Source organism: Serinus canaria, chromosome 8 (assembly GCF_022539315.1).
Source record: "Serinus canaria isolate serCan28SL12 chromosome 8, serCan2020, whole genome shotgun sequence".
NCBI classification, from domain to species: Eukaryota; Metazoa; Chordata; class Aves; order Passeriformes; family Fringillidae; genus Serinus; species Serinus canaria.
Window position 1 is genome coordinate 15,599,819 of NC_066322.1, and position 12,264 is coordinate 15,612,082.

The following is a 12,264-nucleotide window of genomic DNA, read 5'->3' on the forward strand; positions in this document are numbered from 1 at the left end:
CCCTCCAGGCTATTACCTATAATGAGAGTTTTATGGTAGAGCTCTTCCCACACTAGCTGCAAGACTATCCTGTGGATGTTTACATCCACAGGATATTCTTGTGGGGATATTCAAGTGGGGACTCAAGTGTGTATCCAGGTCTGTAGGGCTGTAATGCACAGCAGAGCTGGAAACCAGGTGCCTTTCAGAGCCTCAGGTTTCAAGCTTTTGAAACTGTGAAATGTGCTTAACAAAAAGCAAAGGCCAGCTGGTTTAGAAATTGCTCACTGTCAGTATCAGTTTGTGTATTTGAGACCTAAGAAAATGCCAGCATGATCTGACCCAGGAGAATGAGACAGGTTTCTAGCTGTCTTTGTACTAAAATCTCCTTAAGTAAATTGGCTTCAAAGTTGAGTGTGTGTGCAGTGGCGCTGTCCCTGCGAGTCAGCACTCGTGTGGATGAATAACTGTACTTGGGAATGTTCCTCAATCCTTCAGAGCTATCTGTGCCTGAGTGCATGTTCCTCTCACCACAGATTTCAGCCTTCACCCAGAGCAGGGGTATTTTCCCCAGGTGCTGCTGATCTGAAACCCCAGTGATTCAGTGTCATGTCTGCAAGACAGAGGTCAGCTCCAGGAGTCCACACAGGCATTGCACCAAGGATGTCCCTTTAGCATGCCCCCCTCTCACGGACCTCTTCTTTATGTTTAGGACCAGTAAAGCTGACAGGCTGCAGTTTTGAACTAGAACTCTGCAGAAGAGGGCTTAATTAAAACATTTTACTGAAGTAATTAAAAGACTGTAAAATAATCATGTAGACAGCAGCTACAGCATAGTTTGAAACCTGCCTTTCTCCTCCCTGCCAGGAAGTCGAGTGACTCTTGGCCACATCTATCCCAGAACAGCAGGTATGCTTCTAGCCAGGCTGTCTCTGAAGGAGTTGCCCCACAGAAGAATTACACCCACTGAGAAAGGTAATTTCAGAGGAAGGCAGGCAGGGTTATTGTCCTATGTACAGGTCCTTGTGCCTGTGGATCTTTGTTTGTGTTTCTTCTTGCATTGATCAACCTTAGCAACATCTTTAACTCTGAATAGATTTGTTTAATTAAATGCTTTTAACATTCTTTAACAGGCCTTCTAGCTGCTGAGTGCCCCAGAACACCTAGCAGCAGACAGCAGGGCTTGTGAAAGACTGAACAGCCTTTCTGGGGCTCTGAGGGTCCAAAAATGAGCATTCTGCTGCTCTCTCCTCACCAGGGTAAGAAGGGGCTGGTAATGGAGAGACCTCAGAGATGCGGCATTGCTGTGGTTTTGTTAGGCAGCAGTCAGTGCTCCTGACAGCCTGGAGGGTTGCTGCTATTATTAGCAAAATGGTGGTGATGGTGTGATTAGCTCTGTGCAAGATTTGAGTTCAAATAAGCTTAAAGGATGCACAGATGCACATTGGACTAGGCATTGGATATTATAAAACTATGTCAGTCCTGTGTGATGTGGAAAAAAGTGTGTAGATGCTGGTTCTCTACTTGTTATCCTGCTGGCCACAGCATTTCCAGTGCTTAACAGCTGATGGGCCTCAGTGTGAGCTGCTGCTCCTCCTTGTATGAGAGTGGAGCAGGTGGGGTGCCTGGGATGGATTCCTCATGCTGTGATGTGTAGTGGGGCTGGGCTGTTTACAGGGACTTGGGTTAAAAATGCCCTGAGCCCCAAGATCATTGGCCCCCAGCAGCCCCACTGCCTGCAGGGGTGTCTCTTCCTGTCAGTAACTGGGAATTACACATTCTGGGGAAGAAAAACAACTCTAAACACTCATTTTAGTACAAAAGTATTTTGCCATGGTGCTGTTTAGGAGGTTTAATGTGAAATGCCTTGCTACAGGATATTTGGGATGATACAAGTTTTCTTGGTCTCAAGAGGATGCAAAGGAAATTCATGGGAGAGAACTCAAGGGAAGATTAACAAATGCATGGAAACTACCTCTGCTGTGGTAGGCCCTGGCTTTTGCCCTGATTTCCCTATGATCTGCAGCAACTCCTGTCAGGAAGGGAGGTTCTCCCACAAAATGCCCTGGTGGAGAGCATCTTCCCATCAGGAGGCACCACAGCTACAACGTGCTCATGCTGCAGGGCACACAGGATGGCCACCAACCTCAGTCATGGCTTCAATTCCCCCATCATGACACTTTTATTACAGGCTGCTTGAGATAACTTTCTGTGACAGGAAAGCTAAATTCCCTGTTCTTCTCTGTCTTGTCTTTGTCCATCCTTCAGAGTACATACTTATTTTGCTTTTTTCAGACCAGCCAGCGGTGTCGTCTGGGCACACAGGCACCACCTGCTCAGAGGTGGGAAGCTTTACTCCTTGGTGTAACCCACAGCCTTTGATAGATACTGCTTTGACTGTGTCACACAAACAGACCCAAACAATGGTACATGCTCCCTGTTTGGGGGCTCCTCCCTGGCAGGACCCCTCTCCTCCCTGCTCTAGCAGGATGCTCCATCTCGAGTGTTCTGAGCTTGTATGGCCTTCCAGGGCTGGCTCCAGCATGGGCTCCTGTGCAGGAGACAAGGATGGGACTTCAGTCACTGCTGGCAGAGGAAATTTGAGTTCTACTCCTGCTCACAGAGGGGAGAAGGGACAGCCAGATGCCCCCATTGTCCCTGATCTGTACTAAGGACAGGCATGTCCCTCTGGTCTGACACACGGAGAGGAAGGGATAGATGGCTGGTTCCTGGCTTTTGCTGATTTTGTCTCTCCAGAGGCCTGTCCATAAAAGGGCCCAGGTGGGGCTCCTCCACCTCACCTGCATGCTGGGGGGTGCTGAGGGATGTGCTGATCTTGGGGCAGAGTGAGCCAACCATTTCGGAGCTCTTTGGAGCTGATTTAAAAATGAAAAGGTTTTTTCAGACTGAGCAGACAGAGACACTTACTGTCTCCTGGAGCAGGCCCATTTAGAGATGCAGCTCTTGTTTCCTTCTATGAGATTTTGCACAAAGGCAGTGGCAAAGTGGCTGTCAAAGGCCAGGGGGATGGAAATTTCCTGTTTCTAATGTTGCAGCGTTGAAGTGAGGCACAGCTTGTAAGATTAATGCAATGATTATGAGGAGTTTGGAACTGGTCCTAACACATCACAGAAAGCAAAGAAGTCCTGCAGTTCAATGTGCTGACTGTTCCCAGGGCTGTTCTGCCTCTTCACTCACCTCCTGAAGCTCTGTCATACAAAGCATATCGTTGAATGAACTTCAGTGAAACAATCCTAAAACACCTGGGTTGCTCCTCAGAGCTGCATCACTAACTGGGGTAGGGCTGAACTGTTCCTGCTCTAACCCCTATTGAAGGACTTTTTTCTTTTACCAAAATATTTGTTCTGAATTCCTTTGGCTTCACATTCTAAATTAATTGAAACTTGTTTTTTTCCAGATGCCTCTTTTGAAAACTGCAGACTTGAGCCATTGTGCATGGTAGCTCTGATTTCAACCTGCTGAAAGTTTGACAACAATATTTGCAGTTTTTATTTTCTCTTCCCCACGGGTTTTGTTTTGGTTTCTTTTTTTTTTTTTTTTCTTTTTTGGTTTGGTTTTTTTTTTTTTTTTTTTTTTGCTGCTGATTTGGAACAGGAAAAATTCTGGCTAAATTCTTCCTCCCTAATAAAATCTAGAGCAAAACCTCTCATCTGAAGGAACCATTCTACTGCATCCTCCTATTAGTATGTGGGGAACATTTTCTTCCTGAAAGGATGTTACTGTACATTTATTCTAACTTTATCAGAAAAAACCCAAGCTCTAAAATTCAGGGCCATTCTGGAAATGCTGCCATCCTTCATTAACTATTTTGCTGTTTTACTGAAACCACTGAATTGTGGGGAGCATTTCTGTGCCAGGCCTTCTCAATGGGCTGGTTATGCTCAGGCAAGTGCTCAGTGCTGCGAGGGTTGTACAACTCAGTTCTTCAGCTTCTGTAAGTATCTTTTTACAAGCTCTAGGATCAGGATTTGTACCTACAGTGTTTTTACTTTGGTGCAGTTCTCTAAGTAGTAAAGCACTGTGTACGGGTTTATTGGGGATAGACCGTGGCTTCACACTCCTGCAAGTGAAACCTTGTTTTATTGATTTTCACTCTTCCAGGCATACCAAGAGAAAATACACTGTATACAATGTGGATCTTCAGGTGCCACTTGGGGATAAATATTTACACAAGTTACAAGTAAAGAAACATGCTTGGGGCTGAAAAGAAAGTCCAATCTTTATGTTGTCCCCCTGTCTTTGCTGATCTGGCTCAGCCAGGGAAATAGCAGTGAGCACTTGGCTGGTCAGCCCTGCCCTGGCACCTGGATCCAAAGCTACACAGAGAGCTCAGAAGGGAGGTCACTGCTTTGCTTTGCTCTGTGTGTTTTGCTGAAGAGGAGAGCCAGATGGTGTACTCATTCTGGGGCACGGAGCAGAGGACACTGGCCTGCTGGGAAAAGATCCAAGCCCATCAATTCAATTCCCATGAATGGCGAGCGCATTGATTTAATCCAAGAGCTGGAATTGACAATGCCATATCCATGGTTGCTGATATATAGCTTTGCTTTTCTTGTGACTTAGAACATCTGGAAAGTAGCTTTAAACTAATAGCTTGTATGTCTTCTTTCAGGAGGGAACTGGTGAGAGTTCATGCAGAGATAGTTGCTCTGGCACAGCCTCATTAGGCTGGAGGAATCCTGAGCAGATTGGGAACTGCCTTGGTTTTGGTCACCTTACAAATTTCTTTAACTTGCTGAAGGAATCATACCTGACAGGGCTATAGGACTTCATAAACAATGTTAATTTTCTTTTTTCCCTATTCTTACTTAGATCCTCAGGCAAAGAACACATGAAGTTTTAATCCAAAACCCCACATCCTACAATTGGTCTCCTAGGCGTTCCATGTTTAACAACAGGTTGATTTGGTTTCTGTGTTTTAAAATACACATGGAGATCTCTGGCCTTTTTTCTTGAGCTGAACTTACATGATAAGGCAGGGTATGATCACAGCACAGTTCCAGTGCTGCTGCCTTTTACTGCTTTAACCTGCAGTGACATGGATGTCAGCAAAGGTCTTGAGACTTTCTACTTCAAATGTCTGTAAAAATACCTCTCCTACTATTGCTGGCACAGCCCTGACTGTACACACAGGAACCCCACCTTCACTGGCTAGTAGGTGGCTCTGATTTCCCATGCTTCTGGTGCCAAGGAATTTTGCTAATTTTTTTTGTGTAACTTGGATGGAAAGTGATATTTTGGTGTTTTTTTCTGTTATTGCTGATTTTGCTCTCTTTCTCCTGGTATATATCTTGGAGAGTTTATACATCTTAATGCAATTATGGAAAGGGATGTGATGACCAGAGGAAAGGAGAAAGTGGAAAAAATTATATAAGCCTCCAGAAATAACACAAAACTCCTTTTTTTTTTTCTGTAATACTGAAAGCCTGTTCTGGATTAGTATATTAAAAGTGTTTGTTAGTAATACACTGAAAAGACAATATAAGTGTATGGGTGTCTGCTAGGAATGCCCACCGGAACAGGATTCCACCTCCAGAAGCACTGCCACCAGAGAATTCTGCTGGTACATCCAGGGGTTTTCCAGGGGACAGACACTGGGATGGTCCCTTTCAAATGCCATCTGATGAATCACACTTTTCTGAGGTGGTTGTGGAGCAGCTTTTGCTCTGCATACAAATTCCACCGAACTGGTGCAATGCAGGAAGAATTCCTTGAACGAAATACAAGGATAAAGCTATGGCCAGCCTAGCCTGCATCAGTTCCTGGGGCAGCCAACTCCCAACTCCCACATGGACTCTGCCCCACAGGGAGCCTGAACTGGCCTGTGCTTGTGGGCGTGGGCTGAGCAGCCAGAGTGCCTGGGGCCAGTGTGAGCCTTTGCCCACGGTATGTACATTTCCAAAACTGGGTATTTTGTGTGCAGGAATGCTGCGGGAGGCAAGGCAAGCCCATTGCTTCGTGGAGCACTAACCCTGGTGTTCTGGGTCTCTGGGCCTAACTTTATGTTAGATGTATATGTCTGCATTTGATTATTGCCTCTCACAGAAAAATACATAAACAGATATCCCTCACACTGTAGCTGTTAGTTTGCCTGTAGTTGCTGAAGTCATTACTGTGAAAGGAGGAAGAAAAAGGAAGAGAGGTGCATCTCAGCCACAGGTTAGATCTGGTTCAGAGCCCATAACAAAACCCAGGTCAGTTGTGCCCAGACAGGCACAACTGACCTCGGTGAGAATCATTGACAGGAGGCAGGAGTGTATGTGTCTCTTTTTTGTTTGAATCCTGATCTGACCTTTCTGTCACAGAATACTTAATGTACACCACTTAGAAGGTAAAAATACAAATCTTCACAGTTCCCTCCCAGAGCTACCTAAAATACTTCTGGGATTTGTGCAGGGGAATCTCAGCAGTGAAGGGGGTGAATCCATTAACCTAGCAGTACATGTCCCTTGGTAGCAAAATTAGGTGAGAAAAACTGCCTTTGAATCCCCCATCACCACAATACTCACTCCTGCCCTCTCTCAGAAATTCCCTTCAGGAGTGCTGATTCAGCTATTTGTGTGACTGCACACAAACTGTATGAAAGAATGAGATTTTCAAAAGCCCTCAAAAAGGGGGAAGTTGTGCATCTGTGCAGAAAAATCATATTGTCCATTCACATTAAGATCTATAGTTGTGGTTATCTGCTCTTAAAGTGTTTCTGGGACTACAGATGATGAATCTCACTGGAACCACGTGCCCAACAAATATATGACCCTGGAGCACAGAGCTGAGTGAAATCCATGTTTCACAAGGATTTTTGAGAGACAGCCAGCACTGTTTTCAAAATGCTCTCAAATATTATGGGGGAAATGTTGACAGATACTGCAGTACTGATACTGATGAATATGCTCAGGCTCTGTCAAGCATCTCTACATTCATGCCAGGACTTGAGACCCAGAGTAACAAGTGAAGTGCAAGAGGAGGAAGAAGGAAAAGCTGCTAATGAGCAGATGCTTTTATCATTTTCTGGATGAGCTGCTTTGGCCTCAGCAGAAGCAGCTGTCTCCTGGCAGGCAGAGCTGCACTGCAGAGCAGAGCAGGTAGAGTTACCGGGGCACAAGTCATTTTCAGACCATAAAGAGAAGTTTCTTTCCCAGGGAAGAGCTGGAGGGATGTGAAACCTCCGTCGGTGCCAAGGCACTCATATCTCTGACACCCTGAGAGCTGCTGCCCTGGCTGCTGACACATGGAGGGTGGCACAGCAGCCACTTTTTGCAGTGAATAAACCTATCCTGTCTCCAGACCAAGACTCCAAAGTGAGTTTACCAGCACAATTATTGAACTAACAGAGTGTGTAATCATCAGACACTTCACAGAAACTGCAATATTTGTATGTGAGGCTCCTCACTGTACATTAATTCCAAGCAAAACAAATGGGAAGCACAGAGAATCATTATTTTCAGCATTAAATTTTCATGTTGCACTACATACAAAAATCTGTATTCAGAAACCTGTGCAGCATATGTAAGTTTTATAAGCCTTGAACAGTAAAGGGTTTGCTGAAACTTCTGTCATCCTTGAAGTGCATGGGAAGTAAGCATGAATACAGCGTGAGAAAGAAGTTCTAGCTGTTTTCTTCTCTTACAGTTTTTGAAGGGTTTTGCATATGTACCTTGTTTTCATAATACTGTGCAGCAGTTCCCTATAAAATGTCAGTAACCTGGAAATAAACTGTTACATGTATCAAAGACCCAGCAAAAACACAGGGCAATTTTCTCTTCCTGCACTATAAGAAAGACCCTTCTAGTCCTTCAGTAATACTCACCAACATAACACAATTTAAGGGAAAAAATGCTGAGCACTCTCATAGCATGATGTATTGGGCCATGTGGAAATTGTTCCTGGCATGAACTACTTTGGAAACACAGAAAAAAAAAAAGTGAAATGTGATGTCAAATCATATGCTGACATTGTGGTGATTCTATCACAAGTCTTGCAATAGTGTTTGCTGTACACCTCTGCAGTCTGACTCAAGACAGCATGAAAACTTGAGCTTTAAGTAACAATAAAAACTATAAATTAAAAACGGGGGAAAATACTGGTCAGTCACACTGAAAAGTCCAAGAATAAAACTCAAGAGCAAAGGCTCAGAAGTGGCCTGCAAGTATAAATAGATATACAAACTCAACCTTTTTTGTCCCCTGCCCCCCACCTTTTAAAATGTATTTTAAAAGTCTCTGTGACTCCATGGCAGTTTTGAGGAAGGAAGCACAGGCACATGGGCAGTCTTGTACCTCTGTGAACAGTTCCTGTAGGAAACCCATATCCAGCCTACTGCAGCATGAAAGAAAAGGAACTGGGTTTTTGCTCTTTCTGATACAGAATTACCAATACAGAAGGTTTGAAAAATACTGACAATGAATATGTATGTTTGTGTTAGTTTGTTGTCTTGTTTGGCTTTTTTTTCTTTTTAAGGAAAGAGATAATTAGGAAGGGTTATGCCACAGGCATCTCTAACATGGGAGAAAATGGGCACATAATAAGGAACTGAAAGAAATGATCCAGGGCATAAGTGGGCTGACTGAGAGGGAAAGAGCAATGACAGCTCCAGTTCTGTCTCTGCTCAGGGCACCTATGCAGCTCTGCCTCCCAGTGTGGAGGCTACAGGGCAAAGAGCCCGGCCAGAGCCCCACACACCTCTTAGAGCACTTTTCTGTGTGCTTAGATAATAACTAGAGCTGGATATCAAGGAGTGCAAATTAAAAGCACGTTGTAAATATAAAAGGCAATAAGCATAATTGCTATTTTTTTTTGTATTTTCATTCAAGAAAAGTAAAGCACTTCAGTAATAATTTGACAATTATTAGAAAGTTGTTCTGCAAAGATCCTTTCTCCTCTAGGGCTGTGTCATAATGAATCTGATAGCCTATCTCTATTCCCAACTAACCAGTTAATGGCAAGCATGCCAAAAACCAACCCAAAACCTGAGATGGGTTCTGTTACCCTAACTTCAGTGTTCTACTGTGGCCCAAGAGTTACAGCAATGACTGTCTCTGGTAAGCTCCCACTGCTGCCGGTGGGATGCTGAGGAGGCTACAGCAGGACCAGCCAGCGTGCAAGCTCCTGCAGGCCTCTGTTACAGCACATTTGGAGGCTTACAGTCTTTCCTCTAAAGGAGCTGCATAAAGAAGTTTGTTAAGTTTGGTTGACTTTTAATCTATATTCTAAGTGGTTTTTTTTCCCGGGAGGAAAGGAGAATATGATTAGTTTCTGCATTAGGATGTTTCCACTCCCTCCTGCTGAATTTTAGGGTATCTTTTATGATTGTGTTCTCAATATATGCATTCAGAGAGCATATTTGAGCTTTGGAAATCCATATTATGGCTCTGATTTATGCTGTGATGACAGACATAAGAGCCCTGAAATCAGTGTGGCTCTGGATGGTTACCATGGTTCTTCTGTGAAGCTGGGATGGAAGGATCTGCTTCAATGTTAATATCTAAAAAGAAACAAAGGGGATTAGATTTCACATTCTAGAAAGAATCACTGTAATTTTCATGTTCCTGCCCTACTCTCCATCATCCTAAAATGCAAAGAAGGCTACTTCCTGAAAATGTCAAGTGTCAGTGGACATCCACGTTAAATATATATACACACATACATATATATAGCCATGCTGTGAACACTGCTTTAATGGAGAGAGGTGCTGTTGGAGAGAGGTACTCCTGTAGGTTTAAACATTATGTCAGCCACACCTGCTCTGAACAGGGTTAATAGACAGCTTCCATCAAAGGCCAGAAGAACCCTCTCTCTTATTTTCAGTGAGATGTAAATCAACTCCACTGCAATTAAACTGTGTTAGTGTTAGGCCTCCACAATTGTTGGTACCTGGTTGCTAACCACTGTTAGCAGCAATTGATAGTTATTAGACAGAATTTCTTCACGTTTTAGACAAAGCTTTAAAAGGAAGGGCAGAGGAAAACACAGTAGTTGGGAAGAGGAGGAGGGGGTGTGGGTAGTCACGATACTGAGCTGCAGAAGAACTGCATTTCACAGTAACTGTGCTGCTGCTTGTTCTTGGAAAAAATCACTCATTGTTCTCTTATCCCTGTACTGCTCTGAAGAATCTACAAAAAACCCCCAAAAAACTGAGAAAACAAACCCAAGGAAACACTAGAACATGAATACAAGAGCAGAATGTAATTGTACAGGGAGATTTTACACTGAACTGAAACATTCATGTTTTGATCATTGAGAACAAATGAAGTACAATGCTGGTCTGTTCCCCTTCTCTTCTTATGTCTCCATTTTGTTTTACTTTGCTTAGCTTAGATTTTTTTCCTTTTTGGAGTCCTGCAGGGAGGAAAGAAGGAGTCTTTGTTTTTAAAAGTCTGAAACCAACAGTGGCCCATTGATCATAATTAAGTCTAAAATAATACGCTTTTGCTGACCTGTTTGTATTAAATCCAAAAAATTGTATGTTATACCTGCTGCAGTCTTGATCTGCCCCCAGATCCAGTTTCTTCTCCTTGAGCTTCTGGGTGTGGGACATTAAGCCCAAATAAACCTCTATGTTTTCAGGGCTATATTTTCCTCTTCTGTATGAAACCAAATTTTTCATAATCAGGTGTTCTCTTTTGCACATTTCTTTGCCAGATGCCTGTCCCCATAACAACCATCTCTGTTGTCAATAAGTTCTTCAGACTGTGAAAGGGACACACAGGACAGCAGTAGTTTTCACAGGAACACTGGAGAACTGCATACAAATTTCAAATAGTCTTGACATGATGTGCATGGGCCCAATTCAGAACCTTCTGAAGTCCCTATGAAACTGCTGATTTCAATGATCACTCATGTCTTCAGGGGCTGCTTCTGACTTTTTGAAAACAGGTTTTTAACATGATAAACTATACAGGCTTAACCCCATGACCCTCGGTAGTCTAGTATACTCTAATGAGTAATTCTGCTGATGATTAGTCACAGAATTGATGTTCTTTAGGAGAATAGTGGAGAGATTCACAAAAATATGTCTTTTGATAATTTCCTAGGAATGAGGAGTGTTAGGTGACGTGGACCTGCTTCTGCCCATTCTCAGTCTTGGTCTTTAGAGACCCCCAGCATGCATGCAGGCAGCACACAGCCTGATCCTGCTTCTAAGGACGAGTGCATCGGGAAACATCCTTCCAGGGTCTCCCAGCACTTGTCTCCCGGACTGCTCACATGACTCACCAAGCCGACTGCCTTGGAGCTCATTACCAGCTCATATGCATGGAACAGAGAACGGAGGACACAACCAAGCACCGGAGCCATGGCTCTGCCCGAGCACACGGTACCTTTGGCCGAGCAGCCGGCGGTGAAGCCGAAGGCCGGCTCCCCTGGCGGGGATGGCGGCGCTGCCGGAGCGGGGCCATGCGCTCGCCTCTGCTGCCCTCCAGAGCCCGGCCGGAGCAACTGCACCCGGCCGGGAGCCGGCTCCCGGTGACCCGAGCGCTCTCCGCCGCGGGGAATGAAATCACGCGTGCCTGCAGTGGAGCTTTTACCACTTCGAGCATGGCGAGAAACTCTTACTGCCACCCAAGACTGAAGGACGCCCTGATTCCCCGCAAAATCAAACCCCATGAGAGAGTGGCTTTGCTCGCTTTTACAGCCTGAAAGTTCACCCACAGCCTGTCCTCAGAGACATTCTCCCAGGTTTTATGTACCAGATCTGCTCATTACCGTCTCATGTATTTTCCTTTTTTCTTTTCCACCCTTTCTTTTTGTTTATTTCAGGGTTGTATAAAACATTAAGAAACTCTAAGGAGTGGCATACTCCTCATGTGATCTAACACAGATCGTTGAGGATTTTTTTCATGATCATGTGTCTGGGCGAAGTCTGTTTCTTCAAATCTTCAAGCTGCGTAGAGGAGCACAGTGTTACCTTACAACTAACCTCAAATGAAGTCTGTGTTTAACATCAGCCATTTTGAGTGTTACAGTGTAGCCTGTTACAGACACAAAATGCTTTGCCTGGGGACTGATGCATCACAGATTCACTGAATCATAGAATGTTAAGGGGTTGGAAAGGATCTTAGGGATCATCTAGTCCCAACCTCCCCCAAGGGCAGGATCACCTCACACCTGACCGTGATACAATCCATGCAGTAAAGAATTTCTTTCTTAGGTAAACCGGTGGTGTTAGGTCCAACAAAGGGGGCATCACAGAGGGCATTTCTTAAACAGTTTATTCGCAAAGCCGCTTGGTTTGCGTAACACAGCAGCGGCTCACACTGGGCCGGGCCC